General features: G+C 47.5%; 1 long non-coding RNA gene across 1 annotated transcript; it reads left to right on the forward strand.

Annotated features, from left to right (window-relative positions):
* Positions 1–7,099: 7,099 nt before the first annotated feature.
* Positions 7,100–23,074, forward strand: LOC129603811 (uncharacterized). Its single transcript, XR_008694033.1, has 3 exons — positions 7,100–7,454; positions 22,138–22,287; positions 22,358–23,074. It is a non-coding gene; the product is annotated as an uncharacterized LOC129603811 (long non-coding RNA).
* Positions 23,075–23,367: the final 293 nt, after the last annotated feature.

The following is a 23,367-nucleotide window of genomic DNA, read 5'->3' on the forward strand; positions in this document are numbered from 1 at the left end:
CCTTCATGTATTCATCATCGTTCATCTTTAAGACATTTCCTGCTTTCGCGCGAGACGGAAACGCTTCACGAGGCAAATCGGGTCGAGGCGAAACGAGGCCGCGCCGCTCCCGAACGGCTTAACTGGCGACGGCGGCGTGGACGCGCGCCTCCACGCGGGCGCTTCCGTTAAAGCCCTGCTTCTCCTCCTGCTTCTTGGCCTCGTGAAACCACTTAGCCTGCCCCTCAGGTTCAACCAGTCTCGCCAGACTGTTCTGGAGAGCGGCGCTGACGCAACACGTCCAATTACAAGCCGCTTATAGTGCAGTGACACATAATAAGGAGGCATCCGATTGAAAAGTTCCGCGTCTTCCTTTTCCGTGAGCTTTAAGGGCAGAATTATGAATGAGAAACAGGCCCACAGTGTATTTGTAACAGGGTGACAATTATTAAAGATGAACAGTTTTAATCCTTTGGCTGAGACCAGGTGCTACTGTGTCAAATGCTGCTGTGACCCGGTGAATTTGTCCCAGTTCTCCCCGTTAATACCTTTAAAGTTGCATATTGTACTTCCGTGGTGGATCCTGTTGAGCTGAAAGCTTTAGCAAACAGTCACGTAATAAGCCTCTTGGGAAGAAAACACGCACTGGAGCTCATCAGAGCCCGATATTTATGCAACATCACAACTGACCCCCGGGGCTGTTTTTTAATTTTACTCCTCATAAACGATACTTAGGCGTGATGGAAGTGGCAGGACGCAATCACCGGGGCGCTTGTCGTGATTGCCGCAGCGGCGACGAACGCGAAGACGCGCACTTTGGCGCATCAGCCACTCATGAGGCGCGCGCTCGGCGGCCGCTGACGTATCAAACGAGGGGAAATCGCCGACAGGGGAGATGACAGACAGGAACACGCGTGTCTCCGCAACGTGTGCGTGTGCGCACGTTCCGCCTGGACGTGAGTAATCCCGTCGTCTCCCCGCAGCGCGCGTGCAGTCCGGAGCGGCCCGCCGGCTGGGAAAACACGCACTCATGGAGAGAATCAAATAATACATGAATAAATAAATGAAGCGCTGGTCCCAGCGAGCGGGAACTGTTCTGCTCCCGCCTCGTGATCCGCGTGATTATCCACGCCGCTCACCTCCGACTGACACGACGCGGGTGCGAGTGCGGGGAAACGACGCGCGCGGCCGCGCGTCAGCCGCATGAGCCGTGGCAGGAATCAAAAGGCGAACAAATAAAGAACAAAACATTCCCGAACAGGAGCCGCTGTTTGAAGGGGTGTTATTGAAAACGCCTCTCCGAGCTTTATTCAGATTCCCTGTCAGCCTTCACAGCCTGATCTCGAGGGGTTTAGTATCAAATCCCGGACATGACAAGTAATAACTATTTATAGCGCGCCGAGTGTTGAATAATAGCTTATAAGATCACTCACTCCGAGCTGAACGTCTCAGCGTGACAATGAGGCGATCCTGCTTCTGTCTTCTGTGACTTTCTATATTTATTTTTAAATGGAAAAATCACATTTGATGCTTCTGTTTGCTGACAAATCAGAGTTTAGCCCCGTTTTAAAAAAATCTTTTTCTGGCGCTATTTACAGTCCAACGCTGTGTACGTAGGCGCCCTTAAAACACTAATCCGAGCTACAGTAAATGAAGCATTGGAGCGTTTACGGCCCAGCCGTCGTCTAATGGGAAGGGGAGCGTGGACGTGACCAAGTACAGGCCTTCTCTGGCACGGCTTTACGAGCTTCCATATAAACATGACTCGGGGTCAAGTTGTCGGTAAGTGTTCTTCAGCGATGTGGAATACGGGGCTTTCCAGGCTAAGCCCTTAATGCCATTTTTTGCCCTTCCTTTCCTCTCATGTTTCCATCCACCGCTCCATCCCTCCATCCTCCACGCATCCCTCCCAACTTCCTCCCCTCGTTGCTTCCTTCACCCGTCTCTCTTTGTTGGCTTTTCTCCTCCTTTAACCACATGTACATGTACAGTAAGCGCAGCTACACACACGCGCACACACGCACGCACGCACGCACACACACACACACACACACACACACACACACACACACACACACACACACAGACCAGTGGGCCGGTGGAAGGTTTCCTCCCAGTCAGCACAGATGATGAACGAGCACAGTTACCTTGTTTTAAGAAGAGGATGTCTGTGGGGCGAAAGGTTCTTAAACTGTAGATCTGCTCCGCCGTGCAAGATGGGGCAGTAAAGTACTTTCTTGTGCCTTTGAGCCAGAGTAAGGAACTAAAAATTCCACCCAGATCATAGACTGCAATGGTTCTAAATAACAAGTTAAGTTTCATTCACCAAACTTCACACAACTAAAGATTGTTGCTGAACAGCAGCACAGTTCTGTCCTTGGTGCCTCTTGCGCCACTTAATTAGCAGGCTCCACGTCGTAAATGCATGTTTGACTATATTCCGTCTCGTTTTCACTTGATTAAACCAGATCAGTGTAATCAGTTTAACCACTGCCGTGCCAAGAAACACGGGGATAATGAGAGGATATGCATGCGATTATGTTTCTGAGGTTCAGAGCTTAAGATTCTGTCGGGGAAACACAAAGTAAGTTTAGTGTTTGGTCATCGCCGAGTGTCCCTCTTTGTCTCATACACACAGTATCTTAGATTAGTTGCTTCTAACCATGAGTAACCGTCACCTCATTGGCTTTCAAGTGTCTGACGGTTGCGTCACCGCAACTGGATTCCAATGAAAAAGGCCACTCGTTTGAAAGCGACGATGTTGACATTCTGGACAGACAAGTGGTTAGAGAGAGGGGTGAGGGAAGTTACATGTACAAATTAACGCACCCTCCCTCAACAGAGGAGAAGGACTCAGACACAATCTGTCCCCCATTCATCATCCGGCCTTTCCAAGAAGATCCAGTCCAACAGAAAGGACACTCCCAGCGACCCTGTAGCGGTGGAGGAGGTGCCGAGTAGTTGAGGGTTCACACCTACTCACCACCCCCAGTCCTTTGTTCACATACTGCTTACAGGTGGGAAGAGATCATCACTGGAGGATGAATGTGTGGCCTTCAGGCAACGTTCCTCAGACAGACGTTTCTACTGGAAAAAATGAAAACCAGCTGACACGACTCAACCTTCAGACAACTTCACCTGGATGACGGAGAATCTCCGCCGACCACTCATTCAGGCGTATTCAGTGCCCAGTGTCCTGCCCTTTGTTTCATCCTCTGTTCTTATTCTGCCTGTGAAGCTCCTGTTCCGTTGGAGTATTTATTATTGGCGTGGTCTTAAGCCATCAGGGTCAAACCGCAGGCCAACCAGGTGCCTCCAGGGCAGATTTGCCCGTGTTCCGCTCATGATTGCCTGTTTTTTCTCCAGGATCCCCCGTTTCCTCCCACTGACCACAGTCAAGTTGTTTCTCAGTGGTCGGTCAGTGATTGTGTGTCTCTGTGATGTGCTGGCAGCCTGTCCAGGATGTCCCCGTACCCTCGCCCAGTGAAGGCTGGGATTGGCTCCAGCGCCACTGTGACCTTTACAAGGGAAACTAATGGACGGATGGCCAATAGCCAATATTCCAATTTTTGGTGGCCGTATTATTTATTCGTTAAATTGTAAGCAGGAGCACTTTCCACTTGACAAATTGGTGATTTCACTGAATTATAACTGGCTTCCAGTTGTTCTAGCTTGGGAACAAACAGTACATGTATATGAAAACAGATGATGTCAAGCGAAGTGCATATTCAGCTCGGGTAATGTGAACGCATCAGCTAATTACTCAATTTAAATGACAAGAGCTTGGAATGTTCAATAACTGCTGGGTGACTCAGCAATCGCTTGGCGCTGCTGTATTTTAATATATTTGTTTTCTGTCAGCTGTTTTTTTTCCCTTTTTTTTCTTTTTTTTTTTTTGCTGACGCTGAAACACGCGTACCGTGACCGCGGCGAGGGACTGGCGGGTGAGATTTAATATAAAGCAAACCCCGTCTCCGGCAGAGACGAGCAGCTGACAGAGAAAAGCTTTTTGTCACCGCAGCGGGACGAGGACTCAAAGTGGCGTTTTTATTTTCATCCATTTGATCAACATTTAGCCACACGCTGAATGAAAAAAAAAAAAAAAACTTTCATTTATTTAAAAGTTTAACTCCCATGTTGTTGCCCAATCCTCCTGCTGCTCCTCTAAGCTTTTGCAGGAAAAAAAAGAAGAACAACAGAAAAAAGAAACCCTATTATGCCAACACGCTGCTGACAACTGTCTGGGAGACACCGGACGGAACAAGAGGGGGCCATTATCCATAATTAATATCCCTTTGGTTGTTTTAAGCACCCGGCCTATGCATATTTTAAAGAAATATCTAGTGAATATGTTATGTATAGGACTTGTAAGAAGATTGGACAAAAGGAATCAGCATCCCAGAAACTGATGTGTAGTGAACTTCCACTTCCCAGCATCTGCACACCCGCTCCCTCCCTGCTGCTCGGTTGCTAGGGGACCAGAGGACTAATTCGGTCATCGCATTGAGCATGCAGTTCAAAGGCTTCCCACAGACATTTTTGGAACAATCATTACAAGCTTGAGTCTGTGCCAGCGCGAACGTAAGCATGTTGTCATGTAGGGATTCACGCATCCGTCACGGCCCTGCGGGAGTTTTGATGAGCTAAAGTAGCTCGTCAGGGAAGGTCTCACAGAGTCACGGTGACTGTAGGAGTCGATCTCATAACCGTCTTGCGTCATCGAACCACCTATGAGGGAGTCGCACTCATTCTGCTGCCGGGAGCTGTTACGGTAACGTGGCATAATTAGCCTCCGCCACAAGAAGGGAGTGTTTGCACATAAGACAGTAATACAGTAGCGGCTCTGTCATCAGTGGATAAAGTGGGCCAGCTGTGATGAACAAACCCACAGAGAATCAAACAGCAGCAGTGGAGCGGATCACGGCCCCTGGGTCAAACTCACGCGTGTGTGGAGGATTCCGAAGGTTAGTCACCAGGAACGGGCTGAAGCTAATCCTCCCTGACCGGCTGCACGTGTCCAGTGCCATCATGCTAATCATTGTGATAACAGGGGAAAATCGTGGCATAAAAGCACTCCTGTCACCACCCCCCCGTTCATCCTCTCATCCCCTGCTACGGCGTCAGCACATTCAGCCGCGCCGCCTCTCGCGCCGCTTTTGATGACGCCAGCTTGTCGTTTAATGCCTCGATGAGGCGCCCGCGCACACACACAGGCATCGTTTGCGAGGGGGGACTGCCGCGTGGATGAAAAAAGAAAAAAAAAAAGAAATAAAATAAAAAAAGGAGCGCGGCGAGAAAATAAACACCTGCAGCAGAGAACACAGCGGGAGTCCCGTTGATGGGTAGATGCCTTAAGCTCTGACAGCTTTCAGGAGACAGTGATTTGCCTTGTTGGCTTTCTCTTACATTTCAGGACTCGAGTAGCTGCTTTTGTAGTCACAGCAACAATGTGTTATATATATATTCCGACACACTGTGTGCTTAAACGCTGGGAAGAGGTTCTCTCACCATTTCCACACACGTGGATAATTGGATTAGTTCAAAATAAAGGAATTAGGAGATTAAAGGCTATCCTCTTTGTTGTTTATTTTCCCCTCTCATATTTTGTGTTTCGCTTTTGTTTCTCATGCTGACTCAATAAGTTCTCCTCATTTGTAGGATGCCGAAAGGACAAACACAGAATCCCTTGGGTTGCTGGAACGCACACCGACCTGCTCGAACGCATGTATCCCCGCACACACACACACACACACACACACACACACACACACACACACACACACACACACACACACACACACACACACACACACACACACACACACACACACACACACACACACACACACAGGCACAAAGTTTGGCTAACGACACCGGCCTCTCTTCTTTCATTAGGCCCATGCACAGGTGCGGAGCGTGCTCGGCGCTGATGAAAAATAATTCATCAAAGTCTGCGGTGGCATTGCGGCAACCTTTTTCTCCAAATGTCACCTTCCGACGCGGCCTCCTCGCTCACGCATTATTGTTCTAAGGCAACGGAGCCCGAAAAAGCGCCCGGGGCGCCTAAACGAGGTTCCTATTATGAACGCGATGATTAAGTGTCCCCTGGTGCAGTAACAAATCCACGGCTCACCCCGCCCCACCTTTAATCTCCACTGTCGGCCTGAGAAAAGGGCAAAGTCACGCTTCTCACCTATCAAACCTTTTGCTTAATTGATTTAGATTTCACATTGTCGGAGCCTTTCAGAGCCTTTTAGTGGTTTTGGAATAATGTGGAGTGGTGCTGTGGCTCCTTAGACACCGTAGTAACTGTACCCTTCACTGAAGTGGAGGTTTCGGGTGACACTCTGCCTCTTCACCAAATAGCCCAGTGTATGGTTTTGAAATCCTAATACTGCAGAGATCCAGAACAAAGGAGCGTCTGTGTGGGGCTGGATTGGACGCCGCCACCTGTGGATTAGAGAAATAATGTGAAGCCAGGAATGTGCATTGTGTCTGACATGAGAGGCCGACATGGCTGCGGATCCATAGCAGGGTGAGCTGGAAAACAGCCCCCCCCAGGTAGCGATGCCACCGTGTCCTGTCGCGTCCTGTCCGATTTCCAGATCCAGCGTGACGCCGCTATCGCCGGGGTTATCTCCCCATTATCTTGATCAGCAAAGGGAAGCCGGTGTTACATCCTGGGAGGGCACCGACAGAGATATTTATCGCAAAGGGAGGGGTTTAATGAAAAGATGCTATCGCGCGGCATCGCGGAAAGTGTAGGATATAATGTTTTCGGCGCTTGACCCGGGTTTTTTGCAGGAAATGGAATGGGCTCGCGAGCCGCTTTTGGATCGTCAGAAACTTAATGGAAAGCATTTCTACCGGCCAGTGGGCTTCCTGTCACGGTGCCAATAAGCAAGGCACCCGGTCCACCGCCGCTCTGGTCGTACAACATTGCCTATAACATTTTGCCTATAATGAGCGCGCGAGCCCACGAGTCATTTTAAACGCGGGAGCGGAGTGACGCGCCGACAGAACCCGGTCCCCGGAGCGTCCGTCTGGCTGCGGATCTGGCAGCTTGGACAGCTGTGGCATTTGTTTGATATGGTTTTCATGTTCATCAAACTGGTGAGTGACCACGCGCACACCCCCTCGGAGATGACAGCGCCGTCGCCCTGCGAGGAAAGCGCTCGCATCTGTGCGAAGAGAGAAAAAAAAAGAGAAGAAGAAGAATACGGCAAAAAACGAATTATAGAGCGAAAGCAATCATTATTCTGCAATTCTTGCCTCGCCCTCCGAGGGGTTCAATGGACCGAGAGGCTGGGAAAAAATGCACTTTGCCTGCTTTCATGAATCATATCTATAAGCCAAGTGAAGTGTGTCCTCTATTCTGGCAGTTACAGTGCGGGCGTGATTCAGCGCCGCGTGAGATAAGGCGGCCGGCTACCGGCGGCAGGAGAGGAGGCGACAGGAAGACGCTGCTCGGACAGGTAATGATAAAAGTGAAATAAAAGACGGCCAAATGGATGATTCACGCCGAAACATTTAGCAGAAGAAAAACTCCTCCCAATGCCTCAGCGTGGGGCCGTTATCTACTTTGCGTCCCCCCGGGGGCTTTTCACACTGTGATTAAGAAGCCTCTTTTTTCACAATGAACTACAAATGTTTTTAGCAAACGTGGCTACGAGACCGTTCCTGGACGGGGGTCACGGTGGTCGACGGGGACTCTGCTTCGCGCATTGTGGCTTGTGTGGGACTAATGCGTTCAGTGCGCTCAGCTTTTGTTCGTGGCGTCACAGGCGTTCGGCTGATAAGCGCTGAAGCTGCGTTCCGACCGCAGACGCGCCGCGGGCTGAGGGGTGACTCGGGTTATTAATTTTCCTCCTCCTATAGCACAAAAGGAAAATACTGTACTGTACGCAGCTGCGGTGTAAACACGGAGCCGGATGGAGGCGTGCGCGGGAAAAAAAAAACGGCACTAAACAAAAGGCCTCCGCTGCCTCCATCATCAGAGGGGAGCAGAGATTAGTGCGGCACAGAGAGAACGCTGCCGATCGGTGATGAACGCAGGAGCGGCGCCGAAGGGGAAATCTACAAAACTCGCCCGCTGCCAATATGGATGAGAGGCCGTGCACACATACGTCCACAGACAAACAAGCCGCGTATGGAGACGAAAATGCTGTTTTACTGTCAGGGCGTCTAACGCGGCGCGCTGATTGATTACCGATGCCGAAATCCTGCTTCGTCTGCAGCGCGTTTGGCCCAAAATTGCTCTAAATCACAATAAATTGTCAGGCACAGCTGTTCCTGCCCAGAGGCTGAGGGCCTCCAATATGGCCGCCAGAGGCTGCGTCGCGTCGCGCCGCCGTCTGGAACTGCAGCTCCCAGTGGCTAAATCGTTGTCGCTCTCGCCCGGTAATGAGGCGCATATGGGATGGAGGGGTGAAGGCAATTAACTGGCATTAACTAGCTGGTACGGTCGGAGGCACGATGCATCGTTACGGTGCAGAACGTCTGGCTGCAGCACCGGCTTCCAGGGGAAGCTGGAGGAGGAGGACTAACGTCATCATAGCAGATGACGTCTTTAATTAAAGCACACACGGATGTGGAGCACAGCCCCAAAATGTCTGGATGTTCCAGGATTTTTATTCTACCGGTGGATTTTTGGAGACTCTGACTCACGGTCATCTCACAGTGATGCTCGGGGACGTCTGTTACAATAGAAGTGAGTCAACAGGCTCATAGACTGGGGACTTGACTATATAACAGATTAAAGATTGATGATTCAGTTACCTGTCAGGATGTACAGTAGTGTTCAGGTCTCCTGATTATAAGTCACCTCTTACAGTAACTTATACTAGATCCATTATGTCGTGTTCTTGGCTTTGACTTGGCTGAACCATTGATTTTAACCCTGAAATCTATGTTGTGCTTCACAGGAAACATAGCATCTGTCATGTCTAGGGCCACTTACTGATTTTTTTCCACTACATCAGTGGTACTCCTCAGATCTGACAACTCATTTAAGTCACATTTGCCCCCTCAGTATGTGGTCGTGGAACATCTGGCTTGCATGTAGCATAAAGCAGGCCCAGTCTACAGTAAATGCTTCTCTGAGACTTGGATGAGTGTGTAGTGAAGGGACCAGAGACCAACAATGATGCCTTGGCTCTTGTGCGCACCGTTGTGAAGCGGAGCGAGGCCTTGGTGGTTCTTAATGGTTCCACTAGAATGAACAGGGTCAAAAGGTTGCTGTTGGATAAAAAAAAGCACAGGGCTTCCTCATACAGAAGCCATTTATATCATCAGATTCAACTTGATGTGGATTAAAAACATCAAAAATTCTTATGTTTAGCAGAAAAAAAGCTATGTTAGTTATGTACATTTAAGGAAATGGAATGAGAGAGATTGATTTAATACAACAACAGTGACAAGCTAAGTCTACTTAATTTTACAGAGCATGTTACGTTTTATACATAATAAAAACTCGTAGCCGTGTAAGTGTCAGTGAACAAAGACGAGCACAGGCACGAATTAGCGGGACGAGTCTTGAAGTGCTGTGTAAAAATAATTTCATTATTCATCATCAATTTCCCCCCGAAAGAGAAGCAGCCAAACACTGGGTTTTCACTAATCTGTTGAGCAAATCACATTATCCGACAGTGAGAGTTCTTCTTTGTGTGGAAATCAATTTGCATCTAAAGGCGCTAAAGGTCAAAGCTATCTCAGCATTGGCAGCGTTTGTCTGAGACGCGCTTGGATGTGGATAGAGTCGCATATAAATGGATGCTTTCAAGGAAAGTGGGGGTGGGGGATATAATATCGCTCATTTGATATTCACTCAAGCGGCTTCGCCTCACGCGTCCACCGTTTACAGTTTGTCCTTGTCATATCGTTTGCTTGAGGCCGTGAAGCGGTCCTGAGATGATGATGATGACGGTGGCGGTCGGAGTCGATGGCACAGAACAGCCGCCGTGTCGGACGGGCCGGGTTCCACGCTCCCCGACCTCCGAGCTGCATAAACTCGCTCTCTGGCAACCGACGCATGGGGAAAAAAGCGGCAGAAGACCCAAACGGATCAGCGCAACTCTGCAGTTCTCCGCTGTGAGATTTGCTGTAATGTCTCACTAAAGGAGAGGCATAGTGGCGGTCGGCCGCACACGCGATTACCTGCAGATATAAACGGCAGCACGTACTGTGGGAGCGGTGACTTTCAGCATATTCAAACTCACAAACACACACAGGTCCGGGACCATAAATTCCACATTTGCAAGCGCGGTCTGGCTTTACTGGGCCAACGTGGAGTTTTACTGCAGCGCTGCAGTTTTCAGAATATCCGACACCGGAAAAGAAAAAATGCCAACAAGCTGTAACATATATATATATATATATATATATATTTGACAGGGTTTTGCTGATGACAGATCGCTCGAAGGCTTAACATCCTGCAATATCACCCGAGGAAGGGAAACATTTAATGATTGTTCTACGCTGGGGACCCACACAGCGTTACAGCAGTTACAAGCAGCTTGTTGTCCCACGGGAGCCTGGCAGTGGCACATGCTTGACCCCTCTGACCCCTGATGGGGCTGGAATATGTCAACAGAACCAAGGGTCCCACTCCAATACATTACAATACTGCTAATCGCTCCATCCCTGCAGCTCTCTGGTTGGTGAGGAACACGAGCATGTTCTTTTAAATAATAAAATAGGGACATACTGTTGCTGTAATTGCTAATAATATCCCACACAATCACATGCTTACATAAGAGGACTGCACTGTTCCAGAGGCGCTAAGAACACTACGGGCGCAGTGGAAACTTTAGCTCTCCATACTGTCTGCATGCAGTAATGTGCCAGTGAGGAGGAACAGGGGAGGAGGGTGGGAGTCAGCAAGAGAGGCAGGCTTTGTCAAAAAAAAAAAAAAAAAAAAAAAGGAAAGACGGCTGATGTGGATCTCTCCTAACGAGAGCCCCTGCAGGCATCCAGCCTCTGGCAACGCTTCAAGGTGAATCAATTAATCCTAAAAGGCTATACATGACTACCACCTTGATGATGTAAATAATAGAGGAGCGCAAATGAACCCTGACACGGCATAAATGAAGATGTCCGCGGTTCAGCGGGCACAGAGCGAGGAGGCCGTGCACGGCCACTAAGAAAGGCTTCAAAGAGGCTGCGGTCTGGAGCCGTGTAGCTGGAGTCGCTGGAGCACCTGGAAGATGAATGGGACGCGCACATGCTGTTGTACGGAAAAAAAAGGGAAAAAACATCTGTGACTGCGCCGCGGTGCCAGAGGAAATTAGGGAAATGAACGTGACGTTCCAAAACGATGTTCGAACACGCAACGTGTTCGTCCTGCGCGGAAAAAAGGAATTCCAGGAACATTTTTCTGCCATGAAAACTTTATGAAGGCGGCGCAGTGGAGCAGCGTATACATTTGTCTCCGCTTGCTTCTATTCTCAGCCACTCGTCGGGATCGCACTTGTCCCAATGGCCAACAATAACTCACAACCCCGTGTTTCTTCCCAAATAAAATTGAGACGCAGTTTTCACTTTCAAGTTAAAAGTGACTTTTGGCCGCAGCTCTGGTAACGATAAGTATACAAAGGTATTATTTAAAGTGATGGATGATGTTTGTCAGGGCGCCGGCGCATCTTTGGGGGATGTTTTTAATGGATCTTGAAAAAAAACAATAGGATCCTGTGACCTTGGAGAGAAGCCGCCACTGTGGCAAACACAATAGATCTTTCGTGGGCTGAGTCCACATAAAGCGCCGGTATCATCGCGTTTACCAAAGCATCCTCCGCCGCCCGAGACTGACCTTAATCTCGGAACCAAGGTCGCTGTAGCTGAATAAAAGCCGCCCGCGCGGCGCCGTGCGCCCGATTCCACAGACTCTGTCGCCCTGAAGGCTTCTGTGAACTTGAGTTTCTGCTTAATGAAAGTCTCATCATCAACACTAACAATTCATCATCATCTTAACCAGAATCAACTGTGGCTGCGCCGCTCCAACGCGATTCAAACTTGTCCTGTAAGCACATATTTCACCATTCGCCTCTGATGAGCCGCATTATGCAGAGTCTGTAGTGCTCAGGAACATCAGTGTGTGTAGCATAAATATAAATATATTTGTGAGCTGAGCAATGTTCTATAGAAAGCAGCAAAACAAAGACAGCTGGCTGACAGCTCCCCACATCAAGGCGCCGGCTTTAAACCACGGCTCCATATGAGCTATCTGCGTCTGGTGGCCTCGCCTTGATCAGCAAGGAGTCGGAGAGAAATAGCAGCGTTTCAAGTAAACGCTGACAACTCCCCAGATAGGCCAAGGTTAAACCAGTGTTAAGGGCTTTCTAAATCTCCCATCGGCGCGAAATGGCGCCGCACAAAAGCCGGAGCTCGGAGAGCGGCCCCCTTCTCTGTTTGGAAGAATTGATTATTTGATTACTCGTAGAGCATTTGTGTACTTTTGAGGATTGGGATTTGTCTCTCCGGCGTCTTAAAGCACCACAGATGCGCCACAGATCAAAAACGCTCCGCTGCCTCATCGAACCGCGGCGCACACGCAGCAGATACAGGCGAGGGCGATTAGATCCGGCTAAATGTTGAACATAAAAAGGCACAACAGGGATTTCTTAAGAAGATTGTAGTTTTGGGGATGAGTTAAATTGAGAAACGATCCAAAACATACAGTGGGGCCTGGAACTCGTTGGGATTCTCTCCGCTTTGGCATAAATATGACTGAAAACATAATCAGCCCTAAAACTAGATAAAGGGAACTCAATTAAACACATCAGACAAAACTATTAACCTTGTTCCATCGTTTGCTGCCGAGAATCTGACTCATTTTTTGTGATGGGGAAAAAAAAGCCAACTTGAGTGATTAGCAACTCATTTAAAGGTGAAATCAGGGTTTTTCAATCAAAGCAACAAGTCCCGAAGCCTTTTATTGTCTGGAGAAAAGAACTGTGAACAATTTAAGCTTTTTAAACCACCATCTTTATGACGCCTACGCATATTTATTTACACCAGATTAAGAGCATTATTGGTGGATGAGCCAATTTCTGCTCATTTTACACATTTGATTTGGACTTTAACATAAATGATGTGCATCCAGTACAACTCTCTCCTCCTCTCTGCCTTAAACAAATGCACATTGTATTGTAGCAGTTCGCTCTTGGTCTCGGTTCTCCAGCTTTGTGTTATCTCTGAGCGCTTAAACCCCCCCAACACCTGAATCTGCCTCCCAAGGCAGCTTAAAGGAGGATGATCTGGACCCCCTGCACCAGACTGGCACCGCATAGAGCACAGCGAGGTGCTGTGAAGGGGCAAAGGTTTATCTCTAGTCCAGTATACAGGTTATACTGGTTATAACACACCAGGAATAATTCTACCACTAATCTGATTTGAGGACTGAGGATATTTTTCCTCAACATTTGCTAGAGATAGAAATGTAGATTTATTCACCCTCACATACAGTAGTCTCACTTTTAATTTAAAACAGAATATTAACAGGGCCCAGTCGCACTGCACAGTATTAAAAGTCCACAATGTACACGCTGGCTCGGAAAATCATCTCAGCTTCTGACGTCATCGCCAATTAGGCTCCTGAAAGAATCCTGGCAGGAAATCAGCGGTTTGCCGGGTGAAGTATGAGTAACAACAGGTTCCTCTTAATTGAAACAGCCACAGCTGTGCATCGCTGCAATGGCTCCCCTGCCGCACATGCAAATCCTATTTTGATTGGGATTGTTACTGCTACAGATAATCACGCCGTCGACGAGCTGTTTTCAGTCAAGCTTGCGCGTTTGAATATGGTAATTTAGCCACTTGGAGGGGGCTTTAATAAAGGAGGTAATCGATAAGGCAATTTCAGCTAAACAGCTGAGTTAATCTCTTGTAACACGCGTGACACAGGTAAGGAGGCGTTGGTTTTTGGATAGAAGGGTGTAATGAATGCATTTATCAAAGACGTTAAATGGGAAGTAAATTAGCCACTTGCTGCAGCTCTTTCTGTTGCGCCTTAGAGCATAATTGCTATGCACAGGGCTGTAATTGGGCCAGTGTGTGTTTAAATGTCACAGAATGGCCAGTGAGGGCCATTTGAAAAATGTATTGCATGTCAGTGTCTGGGACAAATAAATATTAATGGTTGCCAGGTGACTGTCGAGCAAGAGGGGGTTATACAATATAATGGAATATAAAATGACTTGCAGTGGAAAAGCGAGAGCAAAGCCAAATGTCTTGATCACAGACAAAGGAAAAGCATGAGCACGGTTGCAAAATGGGTCCTGTCGGACGTGCGGTCTTCATTTTCATGCCTTCATGATGGCGATCTAACCGCAACATCCGAACCTTTTAGCTGGAGTCAGTTCCAATCGTAGCCGAACCCGAGCTGGGTTGCGGGCCAGATGAATGCAGAGCGTTCTCCTTCTAATGAGGCCGGGTACCTGTGCTGCCACAGTCGTGCACGCTTCGGTGTCTCCTGCTGAGGGGTGGTCGACGTTCGTGAGCCTCCAGACGCCACAAGGCATGTTGCTTGTAAACATATGTACAGCTTACAGATATGTCTAAGATAATCCTCAAATAATGAGACGCACAAACGGTGCCCGCCTTGTGAGGCGCTAATTAACCACCGTGGTGCCTAATTAGCCAACATCAGCATGTTAGCGCAATGAGAAAAGCTGACGTTAGCCAGGTACAGCGCGATGTTTACGAACCAGTGGTTACACATGCAGATTGAAATAAACACTAAATAGAGCTGAGTTATGGCTTTTGACGACATGTTCTACATATTTAATCAGAATTTCGGTGCGTATAGCTAAAAAGTCATATGGATTAATCCTCTGGGGACCATGACATCTGAATGCAGTTAAACTGTAGATATGCATCACTATGACTGAACACAATAAACACTGGTACTATTTAGCCATTCTAGTTTGACCTTACTTATCTAAAATGAATTTTAGGCAAAAACAGATGTTTGTTATAATGTGGATATTAGCTGGTTTCATCCTCTTGGGACCATAAATGTACCACATATGTTCAATAGAGTAGCTGGTAACTGTTTCTGCCTGGAGCTGAGTGGTCGAGTGATAGACTGACAAAAAGATGTGACCATACATGGAGCTACTAGAGAGAGAGAAAGAGAGTAAGACCCTCGATAGAAAGTCACAATCTTTAGATGACAGTTTACACATCGTTTATCCAGGACCAAGTTGAATTCACATGAAATATTCCTTTATGCGACTTGACAAGAGCAGCGGGCTGCGTCCCCCATTCGGATCCGTCAAACACGCTTGGGTCAGTTCTCACCCCTCGTAGGCTGCGCACTCAGCGCTGCTCCAGAAGTTCAGCTGGGCTGCTTTCCTGCCGCTGATTGCGTCCACCCAAGCTTGATGCGAGAACAAATCGGGTCCCCGAGGCCAAGCTTGCTGGAATAAATACGCACGGAGAGAATTAGAACAACTGACTTCATGCCTTCTCCCGATGTCCGCTGTGCTGCGTCTTAGAAGGCTGACGTGCTTTAAACCCGGATACAGATGCAAGCAATAAGAAAGGAATCCATATGAATATTAATAGCGCCCTTTTTTTTTTACTCAACAATGTGCGGCGTCATCGAAGCAAAACGGCAAACGCGTGTCATAAAAGTTAAATAAAGTGCTTTTGGAAAAGGTTTTATCGCTCGTTTCTGAATCATTATCTTGTCTGCTTGAGTGCGCACATGTGTGCACGGTTGTATGCCGTCCTGGCCTGTAGTTTATGAGTGTGTTTTGCGGAGCAGTAGATGTCACCGGGACTCAGCTGTGTGTGGGTTGACAGAGGCTAAGGGCCCCATTGTGGCGCAGCTAAAAGCCAGGTTAATGCTTTCCATGCATAATCTGAAAGCCGGAGCTGCAGCAGTACATCTCCTCTCATTTAAATCTCACTAGCTTGTATAACATCCTTTATTCCTTGAGTGGCAGCTCTCCTCTGGGTTGTGTTTTTTTTTTTTCTTCCCCAGCAGCTGCTTCCCACCTCAGCCGCGGCGATAAGCGCGTTCCGTCTCGCTGCGGGGGCTAAATGCTGCATCAGGAAGTTTACCCTGTCCCCGTTTGAAGCGCGCTCTGAACACTCATCTGCACGACAATGTGCCGGCGCCGCGGCCGGCGGAGTCGGAGGAGCGCGTCCTCACCGACGGCCGCCTTGATTTCAAATTAGCATCACTGTAACGGGCCGCTTGTTCGGATCACCGTGTCGGGGACACAGTGTGCGCCGCTGCTCGATGCGTCTGGTTGGCGCCAATAAATCCACGTATCTATGGCCTTTCAACGGGACCTTCGGGTCCCGGCTTGCTGATTTGTTCTCTGCAAAGTGTTTTTAAAAAAAAAAATTACAAAAAGACGAGGCTTCGGATTAACAGTAAAAAAGGTTGTTTGGGTTTTATTGATAATTTCTGGACATATTCTACATACTGTAATTTTCAGCAGGAACCAGTTATTATGCAGCAATGAACACACTGTGATGTTCAGTGTGTTGTCCCAAGTGGTGAGTTTTTCCCCACTTTCAATCACTTCCGCCAAATGAAGTGTTATGAAGCTTCAAACCCATTCGAGTGGATTTGAAGTGATGCGCTGCCAACAGCTGTAGGATCTGAAATAGAAGTTATGCAGAGTTTCTATTCAAGATATTATTCTTAGACTGAGAATACTACTACACCCGAAATGGTTTCAGCTGATTGTCTCCTAAAATGGATGCTAGTGTCAGCTTCAAAAGATACGAATCCAATCAAAATGCATTAAAGGCTACAGGCGTTGGCACGGCGATTGCTCCTCCAAAGGCGCGCGTGCAGAACGTGACGATGCTTAATGCGTGACGCTATCTGTCGGGCACTGGCAGCCTGAACAATGGGCGCAGCCAGCCAGGTTTGTCTGTCTTTATCTGTTGCCTTCTCTCTTCATTCTTTACTTGTCAGCAGCTGCTGACAAGCGACCCTCCGCGCGATTTGAATAACCTCCTGTCTCTGCAGTTTGCTATTCGTCAGGAGGACGGGCTCGGCTCCGCGTGTCGGCAGCGCGCCGGCGGCCATTCGCTCGACGGCCGAGCCGAGGGGCGACGCCATCGAGACTTTTGGCGTCTGTTCGAACGCTCCAAATGCCACAGGGCGCCTCAGGGTGGATCACTAGGCTTCGTTTAACATTTTTAAAAACAATCGGATTAAAACAAAAAAGGTGGTGTTACCTAAAAAGGAAATCTTTAACGGCCGTATTTAATAATTCATTGGTGCAGCAGCTGCAACTATAACAACCCACAGGTAAAGCGTGGGGAGTTTTACTACGCTGTGTTTGTCTAGTCAGCGAGTAGCAGAATTCGAAATGAGACCCAGTAAATCAACGCTGTCCTGGGCCTCCTGCCGTAGGTACAGCGTAATGGTGTGGATACACATGCAACACAAAGCCAGACCACCCAGCTGCTGGAGAACATGATAAGCTTTGATTTTTGTTTTTGTTCAGATTCTGATTTCCATCAGCGCCGGCACGTCAAACCAACCCAAGCGGGGCTTGTTCCTTCACGTCCACGATAACCCTGACCTCACTCCATGGAACTTAACACCCACGTCGGCCTCCGTCGCCGCCGATCAGTGATGCCCCCTTTTTATCGGTGCGCTCTGACACCAAACCCGCCGTCCGAGCGGCTTCCCTCCCTCTCCCACAGAGACTGAGTGAAAAGACGGGGAGGCGTGCGTTCACGTCTCCCCTTTTGTGTTGCTCTGCGCTGTGGAGTGTCACAACCGCCGCTCTCCCGCGCAAACACTGCTGGCAGCTCTCCATAGCAATCAGATGGCACGCCACGGAGCCCGGCGCGCATCAGCTCCGAGGTTCAGTCGAGTTACGAGTCACGCGGGCTGGACCCGAGCGCTCCGCGCGCTGGTGAACCTCAGTCAAGGAATATGTATGTTTGTGTGCCTGCGCCGGAGCTACAGCGGGGTCACCGGGGTGCCAGTCATGCTCACAGTTTGTGACGGCTGTCTGACAAGCCCCGCAGGAGAGCGCTTGATGTGCTGATGCAGACAAGAATGTTTTCTCAAAGTGTTTTTTCTGCCGAGGAAAGGAAAGCTGCGGGTCAGGAAGGACTGTGGTGGACGCCGACGTATCTGTTTAATAGTCTACATGCGAAAGTGGAAAAAAAACGATATTAAAAAAAAGGAAAAAATGAGATAAAACCTGCAGCATAAATCACTAGGCGTGGAAAAAAAAACAACAAAAACCCCATGACATGAGAGCCCAGCGAGGAGCGGCTGCCGCTCGCTATCTCAGTGATCTCTGCAGCTACGAGCTCACCACGGCGCAGGCTGGCTCCTTTTCAGCTCCCCAAAGTGAGGCTTTTCATCTATTCTGCTACTGAACGGACAGATCGCTAATCATGTAGCTTATCAGATGGGGAAAGTTTTCTGCACAATGGTCATAACGAAAAATATATATATATATATATATATTTTTCGTCCCTTATCGTCCAGGCTTTTGAAGTCGTGAGCTCATCATTGTGGTACGTTCATTGAGAGTCGACCAAGCACAACAGGTCCAGCAGGTACATGCTCAATGCATCTTTAAATGTCATCAGCAGCTCAGTGCGTGTTAATATTGTGTGTGTTTGTGTGTGTGAGTGTGTGTATTGCTGAATCATTCCTCTACAGTACAATACAAAGAGAATTTGCCTCAGTGCCGCGCTTTGTTTCAAGGAAGCAAATGTTCTGTCTGTCATTTTCAGCTCTGGTTCCTCAGAACTGATATTGTTGGATAAGCACAAGGCGTGAAGATAATATAAATACTCTCTTTTTACATCACTCAATACAGAATGTTTCTTCCACCTCGCATCACAATCATGTAATTAGCCGTCGCACGTCTTCTCCCTCGTCGTTCTTTCTTCAAGGGGGCGACGGCGTCTGTGCTCCGAGCTTTAAATAACTGCGACTCAGTCGGCTGCGATCACCTGTTGGCGACTGAAAAGGCAGAAAGAACTCTGAGTGGCAGCCTAATTACTCCACAAGCTGGAGTCTCGGGCTGCTGTGTTGCTTTCGTTGTGCGCATGATGTGCGACGTGTGGAGGTGAATTAAGAAGGGCGGTGTTTAGCCAGAAACCAGCCAGACGTCCGCAGCTCGGCCATTTACACGCCGCAGCCGCTGTTATTGGGAAATAAACACAAATCTGGACCTGTTTGCGAAAATAGAGTGGATCAGATGGTTAAAAGAAGATTTATTAGCCTTATTTGCATAAAGCATTTTGAAATCCAAAATGAAACCAGCAAACCTGATCAATACTACGCGCTCCAATCCCACAGACGTGACGTCCAATTCTCCATTAATCTCCTGAAGGCACCGTAACCAACGAGGAGGGACGGGTGCAAAGCGAGGCAGTGTGTGGACGCAGTAACCATCATCATCTGGCGCCATATGAAGCAGGAGGTTTGTTTCACCCAAGCTGTAGCAGGCGCCCTCTTAAATATACCCCTTTGAACTTCATAGCATCATTTTTCTCATTTCGCATCATTCGAAAGCTGAGGCATGAATGAGCGACAGACGATGTAAAATGTCACCGATTTCACACAGCCCAAAGCAACACATCCATTTGAGCAACGAATGAATGCGATCTACGGAATTCCTCCCTTTTTTTTTAGATGCGTGCGCGCGTCTGGATTTCAAACCCTACAGCCAGCATAAATGAGTTTAAATGATCGAGTATTTGCATCACTGAGCAAGATTTCGGATGAATGGGCTGCAGCTTCTGATGAAATTCCACTCCGGGGTTCACTGTGCAATTTCAATCACACGTGTGAGACTTGCGCAATCCAATTATTCAACTGGATCGGCTCCAGTACGCGGGATCATATTTACATTAGCATGCAGACGGAGGAGGATGGAAAAAAAAAAGTTTATCAGAAGGGTTTCATTATGACACTCTAAATGAATATGACCATTAAATGAGGGAGTCGCAGCGAACCTGCAGGGAGGCGGGTCGCGTGCTGAATCGGAATGTTTTTGTTCCCACTGTGGCCTCGTAGTCAATTTCATAAAGGCGAGCTCGTGGATAAATGAGCTATATGTGATGTATTTACAGTGGCACATGCGGCTGAATTCGCCCTACAATTGAATGCACGCCGGCTGCAGATGTGACGCTTCTGTCCCCCAGCTTGCCTCGCGTTGCCCGACTGGGGAACACATATTCTGCAAAGCTAATTAAATTTTTATGTATCAGGAAGGAACAGGGAGACAGAGCTCTATTCTTAGCCTGAACAATCTGCTTATTGCACAGTCTATTTGTACGACATGCACTTGTTTTAGCTGACTCCTCACCAAACATCCAACAAGTTTATCCAAGTATGGACGAGGGACGTTAAGTCAAACATTCCATTTTGTGTTTTGTTTCTGTACATCGTTTAATAATCGTCCACATGAACACCGGTAATGATGCATTCAAAGACAAGTAGGTAGTAGGAGCATCGATGTGTTTGCTCCTAGCATTAAACTTCACTTCCTGTAGGTGTTTCCTTGGGGCTAAACTGTTTATCTTGGCATCACACGTCTTTGCATTTGTAAGGAAATCCCTGGGCAGTTTTGAAATCAATACAATTAGTCCCCGTTCCTTTAAAGCAAAAACCACTGCTGCAGCGAAGCCAGAACAAAAGCAGTGAACTTTTTAATAGCGCGTTTCGGGGTCACCGCACTCGGATGGCGCAGGCAATGTGTCACAGTCGGCTCCCAAGTCGGGCGGCGTCCCAGAGGATTCGATATTCCATTAGGACTATTATTTCTAAAGTAGATTAATCCCTGTCATTTAACGCTTGGCTGATGTCCATTTGAAGTCATTATGAAGAAGCACTGACACTGTTTCATAAATTATTCACAGCGTTATCTGGGACTCTCTACAGTCACCAAGTGGGGGCTTAAGGCCGGATCGCCTGTCACCGGAGAGAAACTTGTTCACCTTGATGAATTAAATTGATGGATCGTCTCTAACACGCGTGCACACGCAGTTTGGAACGTCACGGAAAATGAGTTGGGCCATATCGGTATTACCATGTGCTGATTGTGCGTCAATTCATCAGTCACTTTTGTACGTCTATGGTGATTTACTTCTTCCTCCCAGGATGTTATGTAAGAAAAACCTTTATCTGTCAGTATGATGAGAAGCAAGTCAGTTGCAAATTTGCACATCTTGTTCCAGAGAAACGCTGCATTTGTATTTGGATATCCACTAATAATCAGTGCCTTGGTTTTGGTCAATGCATTTGTAGCCTCTACTTGAATACACCTTTTTTGATCTATTATTATCTGTGTCTATTCCCTGCTGCAGCAATAACCCAGTTCCCCCACAGGGATAATTAAAGTTTCATCTAATCTAATTTAGGAGGTGGATTTTTTTTTAAATTCAAAACACACAAAAGCTTCTAATATAGAGACGGCGAAGGAGCTGCGATGAAGAAGCGACGCGTTGACAACAATAATGAGTTATTCCATTTGCAGCCTTGAAGATTTAAGTTGACGCTGAAGCGACTCTGCAGACTCGCTCCCTAATGAAGAGAGCTGTGTAAACATGTCATGTGTTGTTAATTTAGTGTCAGGTGTCTGTCATCAGTTTACGATTGTGTCCGTTGAATGAGTCCTCGCGGCGGTTTTCGATTCTGTTGTTGCCGATTTAAAGGATTAATCGAGTGATAGGCTACATTCAAATGACAAAGGAGGAGAAACCAACAATGAATTGAATGAACTATTATACGGACTGATTCTCTTTTGACTGAGGTGGTAGCCAAGAATGAGAGAAATACTGCAGGCTCTAGAGTCAGACTGTCAAATCTAGTGGATATGAAGAAGAAGAAAAAGATACAGAAGAAGAAGAAAAAGAAGAATCACAATCATGATCATGATCACAATAGTCCCGTCCAGAATCTGTCTTTCAGAAGAACTATTAGCATCCAACAATAACCAGCTTACTAGAAAATATGCTAAAATAATAATAATAAAAAAAAAATCAAATAATAATCGCGTGGAATTAAATCTAATGACATTTGTACTCCAGGCACACAGTCTTCCAGATAATCGACAGCATGCCTAGAAGATTTATGTGCAACCTGACTCATCGTCTAGAAAGTGACTCCGTGTCACAGGATGTCAGTTAACGGCCCAACCTGTTTGTTTACAGCTCCTTGGCCTCGTGGGAGAGGTCGAATCGCAGCGTGCGCCCGGCCCCCCTCCCTGCAGAGGAGTTCTGGGGCGGGTGACGCCCGAGGCAGAACCACAAACTGCTACCAGCATTCCTCACCCGGTCTGGACGCAGCTCAGCATCTCAGAGGTGGATCTGAATACCTGGAATGGAAGGATTCCTGCCAAGCACGCTCATTTATCTTTCTTTGTGACGACAGGATGTTTTGTTGGCGATGACGCAACGAGGCACCGCGTAATCCAACTATTAGCGGCACCGAAACCATCTGAACCTCCTGGATGTCACGCCCAAGCAGACCGAGGGCAGGCTGTCATTGTCTGCCTGACGCCTGTTAATCATCCCGGGCCGTGGGAGGCCTTTGACTGACGCGTCGCTGTATTTTGCTGACACAAAATACTTTGCTCTGTTGTCGTGGTGATCAAACAGGAACCTGATTGTGCTGGAGATCAATGGACTAAGCTACACGTGATGGTTATGCTCCCTTCCTGCGCTGCAGCGTGTTTTGAAGCTAGACAAGCTGTAATGCACAACGTGGCTGTGATTTTAATATATTGCATGTCTGTCTGAGTTAAACATGACTTAGATGTGTAATATTAACATCATATTGTTAATTTTCAATAGAAGATCTGAACATCACATCACTCATTCATGCAGTGTTTCTGCTCCTTTAATCCTTTCCAGGGTCATGACAATAATTAGCTGTAAAATAAGTTCTGCTTTGGTTTGAGTTGATGTTGTTATTCCCCACTACACCTTCATATTCACGAGTACATTTTCGTGGACTAATCCCCTAAATTTGGTGAACCTACAGTATGTTCAGATTTCAAATGAAAACCAGCCTTGAAAACATGGAATTAACGCAGCACTTATTATCTTCAAACACTTGGCTGTAAACAACACTGACAGCAAGGATGAAGCAATATTTGCATTATAGGACTTTCTGGACAGACATGAAGCCAGAGTTTTTTCCTTCTAAGATGTCCGTCTTGGTCCCCTATGGGAAATCTAACTTTTCAGCAGATAAAGGCTACAATATCTTCTCGAGGCAGTTGCTGGTTCGACGTTTTCGTCTTTTAACTCTAACATCTCAACTTTTTTTTTTAAACAGAGCTTGGACTGACGTTGATCACGTCAAAATGCAGCACATCCGCTAGGCTAGTGACATGTAGACTGACTTTAACAACACTCACACACACACAAACACACCTC

The sequence above is a fragment of the Betta splendens genome, chromosome 2 (assembly GCF_900634795.4).
Source record: "Betta splendens chromosome 2, fBetSpl5.4, whole genome shotgun sequence".
Taxonomy (NCBI): Eukaryota; Metazoa; Chordata; class Actinopteri; order Anabantiformes; family Osphronemidae; genus Betta; species Betta splendens.